Source organism: Hesperophylax consimilis, chromosome 11 (assembly GCF_061612785.1).
Source record: "Hesperophylax consimilis isolate HC1 chromosome 11, BYU_Hcon_1.0, whole genome shotgun sequence".
In the NCBI taxonomy this organism is placed as follows: domain Eukaryota; kingdom Metazoa; phylum Arthropoda; class Insecta; order Trichoptera; family Limnephilidae; genus Hesperophylax; species Hesperophylax consimilis.
The window spans coordinates 38,041,414-38,061,217 of NC_142846.1; the positions used below are offsets into that span (position 1 = coordinate 38,041,414).

Below are 19,804 nucleotides of genomic sequence, written 5' to 3' on the forward strand. Positions count from 1 at the left end.
CCATTGATTATTTTACTACACATCAACTAATTGCAAAATTAACGCGTTGGAGTTTTTTCCGGTTAAACAAAAAATACCAATTTTAGGTATTTTTAATTTGTCCAAATAACCGGTCAACAGGTTATGGTTTGGAAGCCCTACTTGGAAAGTATAACCGCTGACAGAAGCACAATTAACTTGGTTTAATCATAAGATTACTACAGTGATATTATGGTTTGGAAGCCCTACTTGGAAAGTATAACCGCTGACAGAAGCACAATTAACTTGGTTTAATCATAAGATTACTACAGTGATATTATGGTTTGGAAGCCCTACTTGGAAAGTATAACCGCTGACAGAAGCACAATTAACTTGGTTTAATCATAAGATTACTAAAGTGATATTATGGTTTGGAAGCCCTACTTGGAAAGTATAACCGCTGACAGAAGCACAATTAACTTGGTTTAATCATAAGATTACTACAGTGATATACAGTATGATTCAATTGCTCCAATGAATTACTAATAAGCAGTGTTCAGTGTTCATGCAAGACACTCCCTGAATACACAGAATGAATAAGAGATTCCGTGAAGCGTGAAATAGAATTACTAGACCTTAGGAATGATTTACATAAATAATCATGAAACAACAACCGTCAATTCAGATACTAATTCAATTAACAAAATGGTAAACGCTTGGAAATAAATTGCAATTTTATGGACTCGGTACATTGTAGGTAATCGTACACAGCGCCCTTGAGGTGAGTTTTCGAGAAAACCTCGCTATACAAATTATCCAATTATTATTACTTAAGGTAAGGTTTTACAAAATTATGATATTCTAGTTAATAATTATAATAATTGTATGATTTTTATAGCTCCGTTTTTTTTTTAATCACCTCGAGGGCGCTTTAAATTATCCAAGGTCGCTGTTCTGTAAAAGTCTTATTCAAGTTTTGTTTTTATCCAAGTACTGGGAAACAAACGGCCCATGATGAAATAATAACATAACTTGAATAGAACTATCACAGAACTAAAAGCTATACTTTGAAATTTGAGGAATTGTTCAAATTCTGTGAAACAACCCTCTCTAACAGTTAGTTCTAAGGGTATTTTAAAATTACGAATTTCGGTTGTGTCTGTAACTCCGGTTCAATGAACTCTAGTACTTGGATTTGAAAGTATCATTTTCAAAATTGGAACTGTTTTTTTGAACAAATTCAGAAACGCGAGAAACTACCAAACTGTAATACAAAATTTTGGCAGATAAATATTTTTATTGCCAATTTAAAAATTGGAAATGATTTGACTATCCGTGATTCTTAACGGGCCCACGCTAGTTAATTAATGAAAGCGATTATTGTACCAATATAAAATGCGCCCAAAAAATTACATCCTCCGGAAATCATTTGATCTGAAAAAGATTCCATTAAGGCGAAGCTTAATGTTAAATCATTATTTTCGATTAGTCTTTATAGCGATTTGGTTTACATTATGAATGCCAAAAAATATGTTTTAGATAAATTGACGCTTTTCCTACCGTTTCCCTTGAGTAGAATACAAATAAAAAATATAAATGTACACTACTAAAAAAATATGAACGCATAAAAGAAACAACTTATAAAAGTAAAATATTATAGCTAATGATTATCTGTGACAGTTTCTCTTGATTAACTCTTTTGCTTTTTCATAAAATTGTTTACAAAATAAATAAAAACTACTTTTGTGCTCGAAATCGAGAGTTTCTAGACTCCGTTTGCCAAGCGATTTTAATGCCTATTACGAATATTCGTGACAATATAAGGCATACCAAGAATAAACACATTGTTGGTTTGTAGCTTCCTCTTAAAAATTCACCAGGTATGTACTTGTATCGATTTGTAAAGCAATTTCCAGCTGATCTACTTAACGACCTAAGTACATTCTCTAAGCATTGTATGTATGTACTAACTAGTTGGAAACTGCAATAATTTTATTTTGAACCATTGTCATCGATAGGCTAGCTTTAGACTTGTAAGTTTTTTCGTAAATTTACGACTTCTAGCCAATGGGCATATTGCATTTTGAAAATCCAATATTACAATATTTACGACTTCTAGCCAATGGGCATATTGCATTTTGAAAATCCAATATGCCCATTGGCTAGAAGTCGTAAATTTACGAAAAAACTTACAAGTCTAAAGCTAGCCATACACATACTGTAAATAAGATAGGCGTGTATAGACGTGGTGTATTTCTCATTCTATTTTAACCACCGACTGCTGCTGGTTCATTGCACCGAGTCGTTGCTTTCTCTCGACTCCCGACTCAGACTCGAGTTTACACGGGCTGATGACTGAGTCAGGATTCTTCAATTAGTTACCAAGGAGACACGTTATTCATTCATCAGCATCATTTGGAGCAAGTCACGCACAGTCTCAAATGCAGTATTTGTGAATTTATGAATCAATAAAGCAAACGAAACGGACACTTTCACTGTAAAAGAAGATGTTTAATGGTCTGTATTTTCGGCCATCAAATTCCAAGTATGTTGGGACGGGGAAATTTCAAAGTAAACATTCAAGTTCTGTAAAGGTCCTGTTAATTAATTAGTTTAATTAATTTGATCGTTTAAATCTACCAACAATTGTTTATCGATAACTATTATTTTTTCTAGGTTTAATACTCTGTTTCGCCCAACTTAATCAATAAAGAAAACAAAACTGACACATCACTGGGATGTTTCTGTTTGTAGTTTTATTTTTGTATACAAATCTACAGTTTTATTCATTGATTGATGAAATTTTTCAAACTTGACCTTCAAAACAAAATGAAGGTCGCTGTCTGTACGAAAAACCACCTATCCCATTTTCTGAACCCTCAAAGCAGAATTTTGATACTTCTTGACGTTCAAAATAAGAGGATCATTACTGTCTAAGTATATCTGATTTCGAAAAATTCTGCGTTAAGCCCGGGCAACGCTGGGAAATTCAGCAAGTAATAATATAAAACTAGCTTTACTACCCGGTTTCGACCGACTTTCAACAACCATTTATTTGTCTAAATCTTTGAAGTTGTGGTAGATACTCTCAGTATCGCCTTGGTGAAAGACCACCATTCTGGATTGCTCGAAATGGCTTTAGCCGTGTTCGGTGACCAGATCTAAAAGCCAGGTACTTCCCAAACTTCCTTTTACAACTTCCTTTAGGGTCACAACATACCCCGACCTGGGATGTCATAGTCCCACTGTCTCCGGACAATTCGGAGCAACGATAATTTCGACAACCAACAAATTCATTACATCGATGGTGGTATGTAAATAAATTGTTAATTTTAAAGTCTTGTCCATTAAACAAAAACAAATACAAATTCAAAAACAACAACAAAACCACATAAAAAAAAACAAAACCAATACAAAAGAAAAATAAAACAAAAAAAACTTCAAATTTTCATCTTTTTACAAAGTATGTATGCATAACTAATTAATTAATATGCAAAACAAACACCAGATAACTTCTTTTATGTTTGAATCCCTTATTATTAAATATATGTACTTTGGGAATTACTCCTAGTTGGACAGTCAAAATATTTTACAAATGTATGTTATCCTGAACTAAATAAATTAAAAAAAAAACTATATGTAATTAAATATAATATTTATGTAAAGCGATATTAATAATTAGGTTATTTTGAAACAATATAAGGCGGGCCTCAGGTGATACTAAAAATGATACAATAAAATTAACCAAGTAGGTTGAATCTATTATTATTTTAATTTAATAATTTACCATTACTGCATTAAAATTCAAATAAAATGCCAAGAGCTGATTTTTTACACTTCACATTGCTTATAATTCAACTTTCGATTTGATAGAAAATCACACATATAAAACTCATTCTGATATGCTTATAAGACAATGAGAGATATTAACATAATATTATATTATATAAAATGAGGGACTTGTTGTTTGGGTGATATGTTAATTTTTTAATTAATTTGATGACGACATTACCTACCTAGCTTGCTCTCATTTCATATTAGGTACTTACCGCAATTAAGACTTTTTGGCTGCGCGGTCTTTTTCATACAAAACTTATATTTGCATTCGAGGCAAAAAAAATTTTTATCAAAAGGTATATATAGCAAATATCTATTATGGATTTATATTTATATTTATATGGCTATGTATTTTATTTATTTATTTTGAAATTATAAAATGTAGGCTATTAACGTTATTACATTTTTCATGATTTTACTTCAACTTTAGCTATTATTTGTGAGAAAAAAAATTATTTTGCTCTACTCTGCTGTACAGATATGATGAAATATAAAATTTTAAAAATATACATTAAAAGAAGCATTTTGATGGACGTAAAATTAAATTATAAACGACAGATTGAAAACAGAATTTTGACGTATATAAATTTAAATTTCTATCCAAAAATCGACTGTTTTAGATTATATTTCATCATATTAACAAATTAGATAAGTCTAGATTATTTCTTTAATAATTACAATTGAATCGAAAAAAACGCCAAGGTTGCCTCTTAAATAATGCATATAGGTATACTATAATTCGATGAGTTTTTTTAATGTATTTTGGGTGCAATAAATTATTTAACAGATTAATAAACATTTATAATTATTCGCATTGGTCCGTCACGGTTGTGATAATAATAGTTTTCCAATGATGCAGGTAGCTCAGAATAATGGCTGAAGAGTCGTTTGGGAGATCCCTCAATGTGCATTCAAAGGTCATAACGTTAATTAAGAACTCAATTCTCATACTTTCAAACAAGAATAGAAGAAGGCTGTCAATTATTGTGAAATAGTGAAAGAGGATGTGTTATGTTGGTCACCATGGAAAATGTTCATCCCAATAAATCTTTAAAATACTAGCAATTCACCTTGTTATTCGACTTGGGATAGGTTGTTTCATAGGATTCAAAACAGTTCCTCAAATTTATAAGCTGAAATTTAAGTTCTTTCAAAGTTCCACTACTTGAATAGGACTTTCACAGAACTAGAATATTCACTTTGAAATTTGATGAATTGTTCAAATTCTGTGAAACAACCTGTCCTTAAAGTCGCCCTTGAGGTGTGCTTTTTCGCGAAAATGGCGTTATGAAAATCATCCCTTTTAATATTATTAAAAAAATAAAATACTAGTGAAATTGAAAAAGTTCATTTTTAATATGTCTACCTACCTACTTACCACGTAAAAGACTTTCCTACAAAAGTAAAGTGGGTTGTTTCAAGGTGGAAAAAAATAATAAGCAGTAATTGTCGATTGAATTATTTGGCGTGTAGGAAATAAGCCGACGTAGCTCAGTGTTCCAGAGCACCTGACCGGACATCAGAAGGTGCGGGTTCGATTCGCGTCGGCGGCATTTATTTTTGCTCGGGAGATATTTTCAATGTGTATTGATATTTCAGGCAACTAATTATTGCTTATAATAATTTATTATCCTTTGTGCTATGCATAAAACTTTGTCTTATAAATATAAGTTTACAATTAAAAAAATTAATATTGCGTAACTAAGACCAAAGGCTGTTTCTCAGTGACGTTTCGCTAATATAGGTATCACTGTCGGAAGGTCAAACATAGGCACCAATACCTACACACAATCCTAAGAGTATTTCACACTCGAATCCTATCCACTCTTAGTACCATTTTTCTTTCCAGAGCTTTCTCTCCTACCTTTCATTAAAAATACCCTCCTAACAGCATCCTTAAAGATGACATAGGCCTTGAGGAAAATTATTTTTATCAGAGCCTCCTGTGTGGTGTTAATTAAAAAAAAGAACAAAATTTAAACCAAATAACTTTTTAGTAAATGTCAATAACGACATATCATAATATATGCATATGCTTATGTATTCATAATATATATTTATATATTTTTTTTATTTCAAGCGTTCTTTATTTAGCGTGCCATTAACTTATCAAGTATATTGTAGGTATTTCATAATTTATTTTTTATTTATGTCATATTGTTGTTATTTTTAACTGAAATTAAGTAATGTAATTGTAAAAAGCATTCACTTTGTGGCTCATCATAATTTACAATAAAAACACATAAATTTGTTTTTGACCACTATTGTTTTATTTTCACTCTACCGGTTTGGGAAGAACCCTTCATTCGTCAGGAGAATATTAAAAACTTTTTTTTTTGAAAAAAAGTTTTTAATATTCTCCTGACGAAGGAAGGGTTCTTCCGAAACCGGTAGAGTGAAAATAAAACTATAGTGGTCAAAAACAAATTTATGTGTTTTTATTGGAAATTAAGTTAGGTTGAAATTTAAGTTACTGTTGTTTTTAATTTAATTTATAATTTTATTGTAAGAGCCCAATAGGATTAATAAAAAATAAATAAAATGTGTGAACTCTAATTGCGCGACCGATACATTTGATTGGTTTCCTGCTTGGTTATTTACCTCTGCACGTCCCTAATAATATATCTGAAGGTTTCATCAAGTACGTATTATTAAATACCTGTTAGCCGTAGGAGTCGTTTGCACGGCGCAGTGTAAGATGCTAATCACAGGTAAGGTTAGGTAAAATATACCTGAATGGGTCACCGTTGTGTGGCATTTATCAAATAATAGTAATTGCCGTTTGGCTTCGAGCGGAACTTTAAATATATTGACAAGTTAGAACTTAGAATAAAGATCTTCTCTCCATATCGCCCTTAGCGTTAGCCACTCTGAGAAAAATGAGTATTGCTAATTAATTAAGAATATCTTCAAATCTTTGGTAATCCGGCTAAAACGGGATTGCATGTCCTTAACGAATGAATTACTGATAAACTTTGAGTATAATACTTATATGAAATGTGTTCTTAAAAATTCAAATATTTTCGCATTCCGTCATTATATATTATCAAGGTAAATGCAGATGCATGAACAAGACTTACGATATAATAGGAATTTATTAAAAGTTTATCAGGAAGCGGCCTGCAATCCCGTTTTAACCGGATTTCCAATAATTTGAATATATTCTTAATAAATTAGCAATACTCATTTTTCTCCGTGCATGTATGATGACCAGATCTGAAAAGCTAGGTACTTCCAAACCTTCTTCTTCCCTTTGACACTCCATTTAGCCTCACAACATATCCCAATTGGGAATGCCTTAGTCCCACTGGTTCCGGACGAGCTGACCTTTTTGAATATCAATGAATGTAACCGTAGGAATTATAAAAACCTCACTCTATACACTATAGCGATGGTGTTGTGTATTGAGCACAAAAAAAAACAAAATGGTAAAGTGGGTATAATAGGTTATAGGTATCTACCAACTTTTTTTATTTAGACAAACCGAAAAGTGAAAATGTCAAGCCTAAACGACCGTGAAAAAGTCGAACATCTTTTTATTAAATCGCACGTCTGAAGGTTAACTTTACCGGCTAGACTGTTGAAGAGATCAGGCAACATTATGCAATCATTTTATAGTTCATTGATGTTTACGTAATCTTGCGCTGCGCTTTTCGTATAGGCAAATAGTGAAATAATGAAGAGTTTTTATTTTTCGCGTTATGCAAGCAGACTATACACGGACTGTACATGGATATGCAAAACCAATTGAATTTGCCGGAGATATCGATGTAATTGTGTTATATTATGTATTGTTTCCTGTTTTTGGCTATCATTATTTCAAGTTTTACATCATCAATGCAATTCAAAAATACTATTTTCTGTTTGTCTGTCTATTTGTAACTCTGGTTCGAAACTCTGGGTAAAACTATAGAAGTCGAATTGGCTTTCAATTTAAGTGTCATTTTAAAAACTGGAACTTATTATAATAAAGTGAACAACTATAAAGTACCGACCTATAATATAATGTAAGATTTTTGACCAGATTTTGGGTACATTTCTTTAGCATTTTTGCACTTTTCGTTACTTTAGTAGTTTACCTGTTATAATATATTTTTTTTATAAATTCTTTATTTGAAATATGAATTTTTTGTTTAAATTTCTTATGATTTTCATCTGACATGCAATTATCAATCGTACAATATTAAATTAGATTTTCAAAACACAAGGCTTCAAGAGGAACTTTTTCATGCAAAACTTAAATTTCGATTAGTGACCAAAATACCCAACCAAACTAAATAATTATTTATTTTAAAAGGTATAACACATATCTAGTACTGATATGTGCCAATTAGAGTTTTAAATTATGATATATAAATATATAGGTCGATGAATAATTAAATTTTGCCTTCTTTTAGAGTCAACTTTGGCATTTTTTGTAAATATTAAAAAATAATCGGAAAAAATTCGGTTTATGGGCGAAATTCCTAAAAAATAAAACTAGTTATTTTTATACTAACTTTGGGCCGGGAATCCGAATCTGGAAGAATTAGGTTGCGGCAAGCAATATTAACTGAATTACACGACTTTAAAATTTCGACGCACAAACAATTTAACTGGCCATTTTGAACGCTTTCTGACAATAAAACTAGTTATCTTTATACTAACTTTGGGCCGGGGAATCCGAATCCGAAAGAATTAGGTTGGGGCAAGCAATACAAACTGAAATACACGACTTAAAAATTTTCGATGCAGAACAAAATACAATACCCCATTTTCGACACGTTGTTGACAATAAAATCCATAGAAAAATAACCAAAGATATTACATACAGTGTTACCAACTCTCAAAAATATTTATTTATTTTGGTTTGTGATAGAAAAGAAAGTGCCCCCTTCGTAGCGCCTACTCGCGTCAAGGCAAGAAAACATCCCAGTTTTCAAGTAGTTTAGCGGCTACGCTAGGTTTGTGTAACATGGTTTGTGATACAAAAGTGAATAAAATGTATCTGAATACTTTACGTAAATGAATTAATGTTAGCAAAATTAAAATATAAAATGCATATTTTTTCGTCTCCCCCGACGTAAAAACTCACCTTTCGTGATAATAAACCTAAATCTAACTGTTTGAATAAGAAATATTACTGAAATTATAAACATGTTATTTTACGTTATTGATATTATTGCTTACTAGCAACACTTAATTTTATATGGTGATATATCTTTGGTTATTTTTCTATGGATTTTATTGTCAACAACGTGTCGAAAATGGGGTATTGTATTTTGTTCTGCATCGAAAATTTTTAAGTCCTGTATTTCAGTTTATATTGCTTGCCCCAACCTAATTCTTTCGGATTCGGATTCCCCGGCCCAAAGTTAGTATAAAAAAACTAGTTTTATTTTTTAGGAATTTCGCTCATGATTTTATTGTATAATGTGGCAAATTATGTTATTAATAAAATGATCGAAAAAAAAATTATGCCTGAACATCCACAAAATAAAATAAAAGGCACTTTTTGGCCATGTTTTTTCTTACATAAATCAAAACAGGCGGACGGTGTTAAGCGGGAATTTAAACCTTATCGCCATCTACGTAAGGATTGTTATTGATAGCTGCTCAATTTGAAATATTACACGACGTGGTGCATCGCCTAAAGTTAAATTTTAGCCCATCAAATCTAGATAATTTTTTATTCATTCAAAATTGTTTCAATATATCAAGCTACAATTGATTGATTAATTGATTATTTCATCTTTGTCTTAGTCCTAAGGCGATCGTCTAAGGATATTCTATAATAATCAATAATTTTAATCCGCTCTTACATTTCACACAAAAAAGTGCTATATAGATGATAAAAAATATTAAAAGCATGTAGCATTTCTTCACGAATATATCTATCTGAAAATAAAACGCTTATATTCTTAAGTATCGGCAATTGAAAGCACAATTTGGTAAAACACATGGCCAAACAGCTTTGCCGGTCATCTACGTTAGACAGTGCCAGTGGCAGCAATTTAGTATTATGACTGGTGGACTTGTAACAGTGATGTGGGCGTCAAGTAATAATGAATCACTGGCCTCTTGCGAGCCAGGAACTTATAAGGATGTCGACCTTCGGGTCGGTTCGTCGGGCCCGAGAAGGTTTCCGCAAGTGGAACTGCCCATATTAATCTCTCTACAGCCACTTTAGAGTCTTCTATACAGGAATCCACTTCAGACGAGACTTTGAATGATTCAAATTCAAAAGCTACTCGTAAGCGTTTATCTCGAGAGGGTTGTATATATTTAACCGCAGTAATACTTGCAGGAATTATGTGTGTTCATCATCAGTAAAACTATTTAAGAAAGCACACCTAGAACTGCAACTAATCTATAGAACACCACAACAAAGTTGGTTTTATATTACCACGCATCCTTCTTCAACTTTCTATGCAAAGGTATTTTAACGATGTAATTTGAAACCTATCCGGATTGCACGACATGGTAAAGCACATGAAAAACGCAATAGATCGGAATTTTTAGAGGGGGTGTTAAAATTAGAAAGAGAAACGCACGAAGTGATCATTTTATGATATGTTTATATGAAATAAAACCTAGGTAACAACCTCTATGCAGGTACAATAATATTAAAGTAATCTGAAACTTGCATAAACCTACAGAGGTTTATATAATTATGTCACAATGACTAGGAAATTCTTATCTTTTGTTATGTTAACGTCACAAGCACATTGATAATGTTCTATTTGGCTTCCTGCACACAAAGGTAACCTAATTAATGCAACCCAGAAGAATACAAAGAGCACACGTGTTGTTCAGGTATCTGAACCGTAAACCAAACCACCTACTGCCACCTGTTCTCGAATTGGCCTCGAATGCTCTACCCAAGGCCAAATTGGAGCCGCGATGTGAGATCGTCACATGGAGAGAGAGATTGTGCTCAAGGCGCTTTATAGCCGAGATAATGTAGAAATCTTGGTCATATGTCTGGGTTCTGTATGTAAAAGGTCGCGAGAAGAAATCCATTAGGCTCTCTTTGTTTATTTTCTCTGCCATTGATAAACGCTAAGTGTGATGATTCTATCAAACTGTCTTTACGTGACACTCAACTATCAACATCGATATTTTCATAAATCACAAAATAAATAGTATCTAAGTCCAGTTTCAAGGTTTTCTCTTTACAGACGCATTTGAAATTACCAGATAAGGTTGTTGAAATGTCATAAATCGTCTTTATTTTTTCCTGAATGAATAATGCAAAGACATTATCCCAGTTCGCTAAGCCGATCGTGTTGCCATTATCATAATACGTCGTTTTGATATGCTTGCAACACTCGGTGTCACTACCAGTGCAAATGCCAATGAACTTATGGCCACTTTTGTAACAAACAGGTACAGAAGAGTTCATTAACATAACATGACGCTAATCTGAAATCTGTAAAACTTTTTACGTAAGTAGTGGTAATTCAGATTTACATTTAGTCTTTTTACGCTTTTAGATGTCGCTGAAACATCATCACCCAAAAATAGAAACACAATAATTAACTATTTCTTTAGATTAGAGATCCATATTTGATATTTATCCACTTTGAGCAAAATAAATTGAAAAAATAATGACTTAGCGCCCACCTTCGATTCGCAAGAAGAATTTGATGAAGGTAACCGTAAACGTACAGTGTGTTCCTACCTATCTATTGGACCGTTTTAATGCAAACTCGTCCATGTTAAGTAAATGATGGCAGGCTATTATAGAATTATAGAGCCGATGAAACAACAATGCTCCACATAAATGGCGAAACAGTCATCAAAAGCAGATGCGGAGCGAGGCGTTTGTTTATAAACAATTTCTAATGTTGCATTAGTGGTGAAAAGTTATGCCGATCTAAAATTAATACAGTTTATTAAATTTTGTACGAACGTAAACGAACTGTGAGATCTTCGCTAGGCATCATCGGAGTGGAAGAATATTAGCAGATTCTAAAATTAGATAGATTGGATATAAATATTTAATAACTGATGTATACAAGCAATAATATGCAGCTTCAAGTCAGTATCGTTTGATAGAATTGAGGATTAAACTTTTACAATGTCATCGACAAACGATTCCATCAATGACTAAAGCGAATAATAAAACTAAACGAAAGGAGTTGATAAATCCACTATCCCTTGTGAGTCCAGTTTTTTCAGAACAGATTTTACATTTTAGTTAACATTAGTTTTAGTGAAGTAGCAGTATTTTGGTGAACCCCCTTACACTTCTTTTACTTTCTTGAGCCACACATTTAGTTCAGCCTTACAGTGGCCACTATGAGTGGATATAGTATAAAGTTATATATTTTTTTGTGAACAACGGCCATTCCGAGGATGCCTGAAGCGTTGTATCGAGAAGAAGAAAAGACAGAAAACTTCCGAATACAGCTTAGTTCAATCAAATTCCATGTGGGTGGCCACATTTTGGTATGCGCATTCTCTTAAGCTGGACACACATGGCAGGGCCAACTAGCCAAACAGTCCCGCGCCGAGCCAAAACTCATCGTATGTTGGGTAATTCAGGTGGCTTGATATTTGGCGAGTCCAAATCCCCGAGCCAATGGCTTGCCGGCTCTGTCGTGTGTGTGCAAAACCTGCTCAGTATGAATTCAGATATCGAATCAGACAGTATCGCGCGCGGAAGAACGATTTCTTCAAAGATAGTCCTTCATGCGAACATGATTTTGTTCTGGATGTTTTAGAAAAATATATAGTACCTATTTTATTTTCCTCTAAATTACTTACTACTTAATTTTAAATAAACCTTTGTTATATATATTTTGTTTTAAATATTAATAAACTTTCTTTGTTGAATATTTGAGTACATAATTTTTAATAGCTATTTTAAATAAACCTTTGCTGAATATTTATGAAAACATAACCTATTTCTTGTACTCATATACGATTAGTTCACAAGTTAGAGTTGTTTGCTCGATGGTGACGTAGATAGTGATGCCATTTCTAAAATATTCAGGGAAAAGTTTTCTCTCTGAAGTTTTCTAGCCACCATAAATATAAAGACTAGCCTCTATAAATATTTGACAACCTACCGATTTTAATTTTTGGGGCATGGCATCACTGGACATAGATCAAACTGGTTCGTCGTGTGTGCCCCCTAATTTGTACCGTGTCCAAATGGATTCAGCCAAATGATTCGGGGCCACATGGCTCTGCCATATGTGTCCAGCTTTATAGAACACGGAGCTTAAAAAAAATGTGCTAGTTCTTTCCTGACTCCTGGCCGCGAGATGGGCAGGCACTTATCATCTGGCAATGTGGTCGGAACTCGCCGGACCGTCACATCCGCAGAAAAGTGAGAACTGTAATGGCGATGCTAATAGCTAATAGCGTGGTGTGTTGAGTGTGTTGTGTTGTGTGCAACAACAGCACGGTCCGTGGCCACGGGGTGCATGGTGCACGCGTGGTGAAGTAACCAATTTAGCAACGGTGTTTGAAATCTGCTCCAAAATTAATTGCGGAATGATGAAAAAATATTTAAGGGAAAGTTTTAAGATCAGGCTTTTTGACAGGGCTGAGAACACTGTTAAACTTCCCTTGGTTACAAACACGATAGAGGACTTAGCTTGCAAAGTATTAACCCCGCGACGCCTAGGCGTAAACCCTAAGTCTTGGACAACTCGACTATCTCATATGCTACCGATTATCTCATCGACTACAATCTTATACAAGAATTCAACGATTAAACTAACGAAACAAGAAGTGAAATCAAGTTTAAAGTCGCTAGACATAAACAAAGGTGCGGGTCACGATGGAATTCCGGCGTTTTTCCTTAGATCTGCTGCGTCGTCACTGTGTGTGCCGCTTACAATAATATTCAATAAATGTCTGAGTGATGGGGTTTTCCCTGGCAGGTGGAAGCTGGCCTACATCATACCGGTCCACAAAGGTGATTCGCGTCAACGAGTGGAAAACTACAGGCCAATATCCATTCTCTCAGCGATCCCTAAACTGTTGGAAAGACTTGTCCATACTAATATATATCCTCAGCTTGCTGCCAAAATTATAGACCAACAACACGGGTTTGTCAAAGGCAAATCTACCGTGAGTAATCTACTTATTTACTCTAATTTTTTGTTTACTAGCATGGATCGAGGCCATCAGGTAGATGCAATTTACTGCGATTTAAAAAAGGCTTTTGACAAGGTTGATCACCTTATTCTTATCAAAAAAATTATGTATAACGGAATTAGGGGAAACTTATTACGTTGGTTCATCTCATATTTAACAAAAAGACAGCAAGCTGTATCGTTACGAGGACATACCTCCGTATGGGAACCAGTTACTTCTGGCGTACCACAGGGATCAATCCTAGGACCGCTTTTATTTATACTTTTTATTAATACAGTTTCTGAATGTTTCATTCATTGTTTATTTCTCTTGTACGCCGATGACATAAAAATATTTGCTATTGTTAGAAATTTAAATGATTGTCTGCTCATCCAACGAGACTTAGTAAGGTTCGAAGCGTTTTGCAATGAAAACAAAATTTACCTAAGTTACAATAAATGTAAACAAATAAGCTTCACTAAAAATCATAACGCTATTATACACAATTATTATATAGGCAACTATTCACTAGATCGTGTATACTGTATAAGGGATCTTGGCGTACTTTTTGATTCCAAACTTCATTTCGATGCGCACATTAAAAACATTGTGAATAAAGCTTACTGCATGCTAGGCTTTGTTATCAGAAACAGCCGCGTATTTCGAAAGCCTGAAACCTACCTTCTGCTTTACTATACGCTGGTCCGTTCTCAACTTGAATACTGCACCTCCATATGGACTCCACTTTACGATATCTATAAAGAAAATATTGAAAGTATCCAGAAGAAATTTCTGCGTTACCTCAACCACAGAATGAGCGCACCTAAACGGGGATACACAAATATGCTCTCGAAATATAACGTCTCCACTCTTACTAACCGGCGAACTTACCTTGACCTAATGACCTTGTTCAAAATCTGTAATAACTTTATCGACTGTCCTGGCTTACTCAATCTAATAAACTTTAAAATACCACCCAGAACGACGAGGCTTAACGACTTATTCCATATTAGCCGGACGCGCACAAATGCTGGTGTCAGAGATCCAATCAGAAGAATGTGCGAATTGTATAATAAAAACCAAAACCTGAAGGATTCCGACATATTTTTTGATACATATAGTACTTTTGGCAGGAAATTGAAGTCTGTTTTACTATAAAAAAAGAAAATGTGTACTTACTTCATTCACTATACTCTTTAAGTACTTTTTATGATCTATCTCTAAACTTGTTTACAAAATATGTGTACACTTTTATTTGATACTGAGCATTATCTATATACAAAATTTTTACCTTATTTACATGTAAAAAAATATTTAAAATTGTTATCTACCAGTCAATCAGTGAGAAATAGTTAGGATGCAGGCGAATTCTCAAGTTATTGTTTAAGAAAATTATCTTTTAATTACTGTCTGTATCTGTGTTTTCTCCTTAAATAAAAAAAAAAAAAATAAAAAATTATCCACCAACCAAACAAACTGGTGAAATTCACTGTGTTTCCATTTTCAGGAATTGAAAGATTCAAGCTATTCTAATCCTAAAAACGGGATTTTGTGCCGTTTCCTGATAAACTTTTAGTAAATTCCTAATATATCGGAAAACGTGCTCATGTGAGTCCATTTGTCTAAATAATATATAATGACGAAATACGAAAATATTCCTTCTTTAATGAACACGTATTCTGACATCAGGAAACCTGTTAATTCATTTGAAGGGCCTGCAATTCCGTTTTTAATTGGATTATCAATAATTTGAAGAGATTCTTAATAAATTAGCTATACTCATTTAATATCTTACTATTACAATCTTCCATACAAATGTTCTTGTCTGTAAAATACATTAACATTGTGAAATTTGGCTTTACCGACGTGTTTTCCCAATATCCTGGAAAAAATATGATCAAATTCATTAGGACGTGACGTAGAGTTTATCGACATGTTTTTTACCTCAGCCGGAGACAAAAACGCAACGCCTTCATAAAATCTTTTCCTCTTTTAAGAATGTGTCAACACCGGCATTCAATCATTATTAAACGTCCGATGCGACTAACCTTCCGTAACTGAGTAAATCAGTCAGACTTATATAAAAATCACCCACAAAAAACTAACTAACCACAGCAGAAAAAACACAGTACAAAAAAGCACTTGTCGAGCAGTTAGCCAAAATATTTAAACGTGTAGAAGTATCTATAGTACTTGTTGAATATAATATTTTACATTATCGGTACTAGAGATAAGCGTGTCTATGGAACAAATACAGGTCAAATTATCGTACCTAGACCAAAACACCGTAGTTAAATTGACTTTCAGGTCTCGTCTCCATTACTGTTTGATGGGTTCGATGTTTTTTCTCTCGTTGATTGTACAGTAAATAGCCCAACCCTGATTACCTGTACAGTTAAACAGTAGTGAGCCTAGCAATGTGTTCATATATGTCTAGTATTTGTAATGTATCTAATTTCATTGTAATAATAAAATATGGATTCATTTTCTCTTCACATTATAAACAAACATCATTTGAAAAGGATCCATAACAATTTTTGAACCAAAAATAGAATCTGATTTGCATTATGAGTTTTTGTTGATATTTTTTCTATAAAAACATTTAAAATTTAATCAAAATATGTTACGGATCTCGTTTAAAAGTTGTTGTTTTATTATAAACCATCATTAAATAGTTAACGAGCGCCCTCGAGTATACAAATCATCCAGATATTATTATGTATCAATAAATCTCAATATAATATTCCCAGAGTGGTAGATACTTTCAGTATTACCCTGGAGAAAGACTACCATTATACGTCGATTTCGTCGCGTTTTATTACAGATCTAAATAGCTAGGTACTTCTCTACCCTATTTCATTCCCATCCCCACTGACTTAAGCCTTACAACACATTTCAATTGGGAATGTCATAGTTCCATTCCAAGAACACCTTTAAAAAATCTTGACAAAACCTGATATATTATGTTAATTGCAAATAAATTGATATTTTAAGACTGAAAATAATTTCCATTCTCGCTACTGTAAATCTGCTACTCGATCCTTACGTTCTATTAGGTCTGTTGTAAGTTGTAGGTAATGTGGAGCGTCTCGTGTCGATCAGTTGGTCGCTCAGAGTCGGTCATTGATTCACTCACTTTTACACGCGAGGTTTTCTTGCTCCTCGGGTGAATTGGGGCATGCAGGGTCGCTGAAAACCGGATACTTCCGCGTTGGAGATGGACTCAATTCGTTTTGCATTTAACTCATTCAAGGAGGTATTTCACGAGGAGTTGAGAAATGTAAGATGCAACTGAAAACAAAATTTTTCAAGGTACATTCATTGGATTACGTTTAAACTTTTTTCACAAATAGATGGAAGTTAGTACGCAATGTCTGTTACAAAATACTTATATGTTATACTATTGCTAATAGAATATATGAAGCAGAAATATCCTATAACATTATTATTTTTTTAATGATAAACTAATGTTTATAAGACGAGGTTTTTATGCATAGCACAAAGGATAATAAATTATTTTAAGCAATAATTAGTCGCTTGTAATATAATTGTAATGTAATACAAATTGAAAATATCTCCCTAGTAAAAATAAAAATATAATAAGCAGCAAAATATCTCCCGAGTAAAAATTAGTAAAAGTATTTGTTGCTTGAAGTACTAGTACATATTGACTTATTTGGCGGGTTGAAAATAAGCCGACGTGGCTCAGTGTCTCTTAGTTCACTATATAATAAAAATTATCAATATGTTTCAAAACCAAACTTCATCAGGGTACCAAGTATAATTAAATTGCAATTATTTAAGAAAATATTAATTTATTGAGATTTCTTATTGATACTTCTATGTAAACGAAAATTTGAAAATAGATTTTTTTATTACGAAGTTAATAATATAAAAAACCCATAATCTTACTTCTATATTCTTACGTGGTTAGTACGAGTTTACAAAAGCCAAAAGAACTATTATCAAATAACGCAGACGTTCTGTTTAGGTAGGCGACACATTACGCTATATGGCTTAGCTTATTTCAGCATACCGCTCGCCCATACACTACCAATGAGAATGTATGGAAAGCGATATGCTGAAATAGGGCCAAGCCAAGAAAATCAGAATCAAAACGTCGTTTGAAATGACTTTAGTCATGTTTAGTGACCAGATCAGATTAGCCAGGTACTTTCAACCTTCTTCTTCCCCACCTCCTGCCCCTTCCCACTCATTTTAGCAAGAGAAGGATGGAGAGGTTACAACGAGGACAAATATATTATTTGCTTTACAGTAAATATCCTACGCTAAATTGTAATGAAATTAAGAATGAGCAAAAAATGTTTAAGGTTAGGATTTAACAATACCCACAAAAACATTTGAAAAACCCACTACAAGAAGACAAATAAATGAACATTAAGTATTACAGTTGAATGCATCAATACTACAATAACCTCACAAAATGTTTCCCATAAAATAACGATTACATAAACAATGCCCGTATATTTACTGATGGAAATAAAAATAAAATCTCAATGCAAATGTGGTGATTACTGAAGGAGACCATTCTTGCAGTGGCCTCGGGTGGATACGGTGTATACCAGCTCACTGCAACAAGTGACCTAAGAATAATACGATAATTATTTAAATAAATATTTTCTTATTAATTATCGTACGACACGTAACAATACCTCGTCCAATGCCGTTATGCATTATTCGAAATGAATAGTTGATTGATGCAAACTGAAACTGCAAAAATATAACATTTTTTTTACTGCTATATCTCTAATCTCTAAATAGTATAAAATAAAGTTGCTGTCCGCGTCTGTAAGACGTTTTCTTGTGCGCTTAGTTCTTTAAAACTACACAACGAATGTTGATAAGGTTTTCACTATCATTTAGAGATTTTCTTCCGGAAGGTTTACATATATAATACAAGCGTATTATATTTATAGAAAGTAGAGTAATGTCGATGTTTTGTAATTAAGTCGTAAATAAAATATTTTCGCGCGCTTACATTGCTAACGCTGGATAAACCTTATGAGATACATCTAAATAATATACTACGGAATTGTATAACTTAAAAAGGCCTACAGAAAAGCCTAGAATGGCATATGTCTACTTCCTAAGAATAACTCCCAGCGACGCCGGGTACACGTCAGTTAGTTGGACAATAAATAGGTCCTATAATTCCACAGATGCAGATTTTTAGCGTCAATCTGACGATGTAATCTGAAACGTTGGCCCAATAAGCAGGAGGGTGAGCAAACACAGCTCAAAACTCCGTGAAGTCAATAATAATTATTAAAGAAATAATGCATTGATATACACAATGTGACCATGTAGAGCTGATTTTTTTAACGTTAACTTCAAACACGAGGCCCCGAGGAAAATAACTTCTCTCAGAGACTTCATCTTTGGGGATGCTTTGTGAAGGATATTTTTAAGTAAAGGAAGAAGGAAAATGTATGAGGGGTAGATAGGAATCTGGGAGTCAGTGTGTCAAGGAGTGAAGGACTTATGAATCCACTTTTCCCACTACGGTGCAAAGTCAAAAAGTCATGAACGAAGAAAGAATTGTAAGGAGAATATATATATAATGGGTTGTGCAGAAGGAATCGAGGGCGAAGACCAAGTGCCATGTCAAGTGTTTCTGAATAACAGAATAGTATGTATAAGACGATGTATGAATGTTAATGAAGCAAGTGTGCACCGAGACAGGGTTGTGTGGCAGTCCATTCTCTCTACCTACCCCTACGTGGAAACTATATGATGGTTAGTCAGTTATAAAATCGGAGGCTCGTGTTAATCCTATCCTAATTAAGTTCTCAATCTTCCATCACTGTAGAATTAGCATCGCCAGCTTACAACGACGGTAGTAGAAAGAATTTAGGATGGGTTGTTTCACCAAATTACAACGTTCATTTTCGGGTTCTGCGAAAGTACCATTCAA

The 19,804-nt window shown here is 33.4% G+C and overlaps 1 protein-coding gene across 3 annotated transcripts in view; it reads right to left on the reverse strand.

Annotated features, from left to right (window-relative positions):
• The window catches only part of LOC149420122 (uncharacterized), a 200,531-nt gene that overhangs the window by 33,941 nt on the left and 146,786 nt on the right, over nucleotides 1-19,804 (reverse strand). Inside the window, exon 1 of one of the 3 annotated variants that reach the window (XM_089637496.1) lies at nucleotides 17,006-17,123. The exons of the other annotated variants lie outside the window; for them this stretch is intronic. The gene's annotated coding sequence lies outside the window, so the exon portion shown is untranslated. Of the gene's footprint in view, nucleotides 1-17,005; nucleotides 17,124-19,804 lie in introns of those variants that run through there. 3 annotated transcript variants of the gene reach the window in all.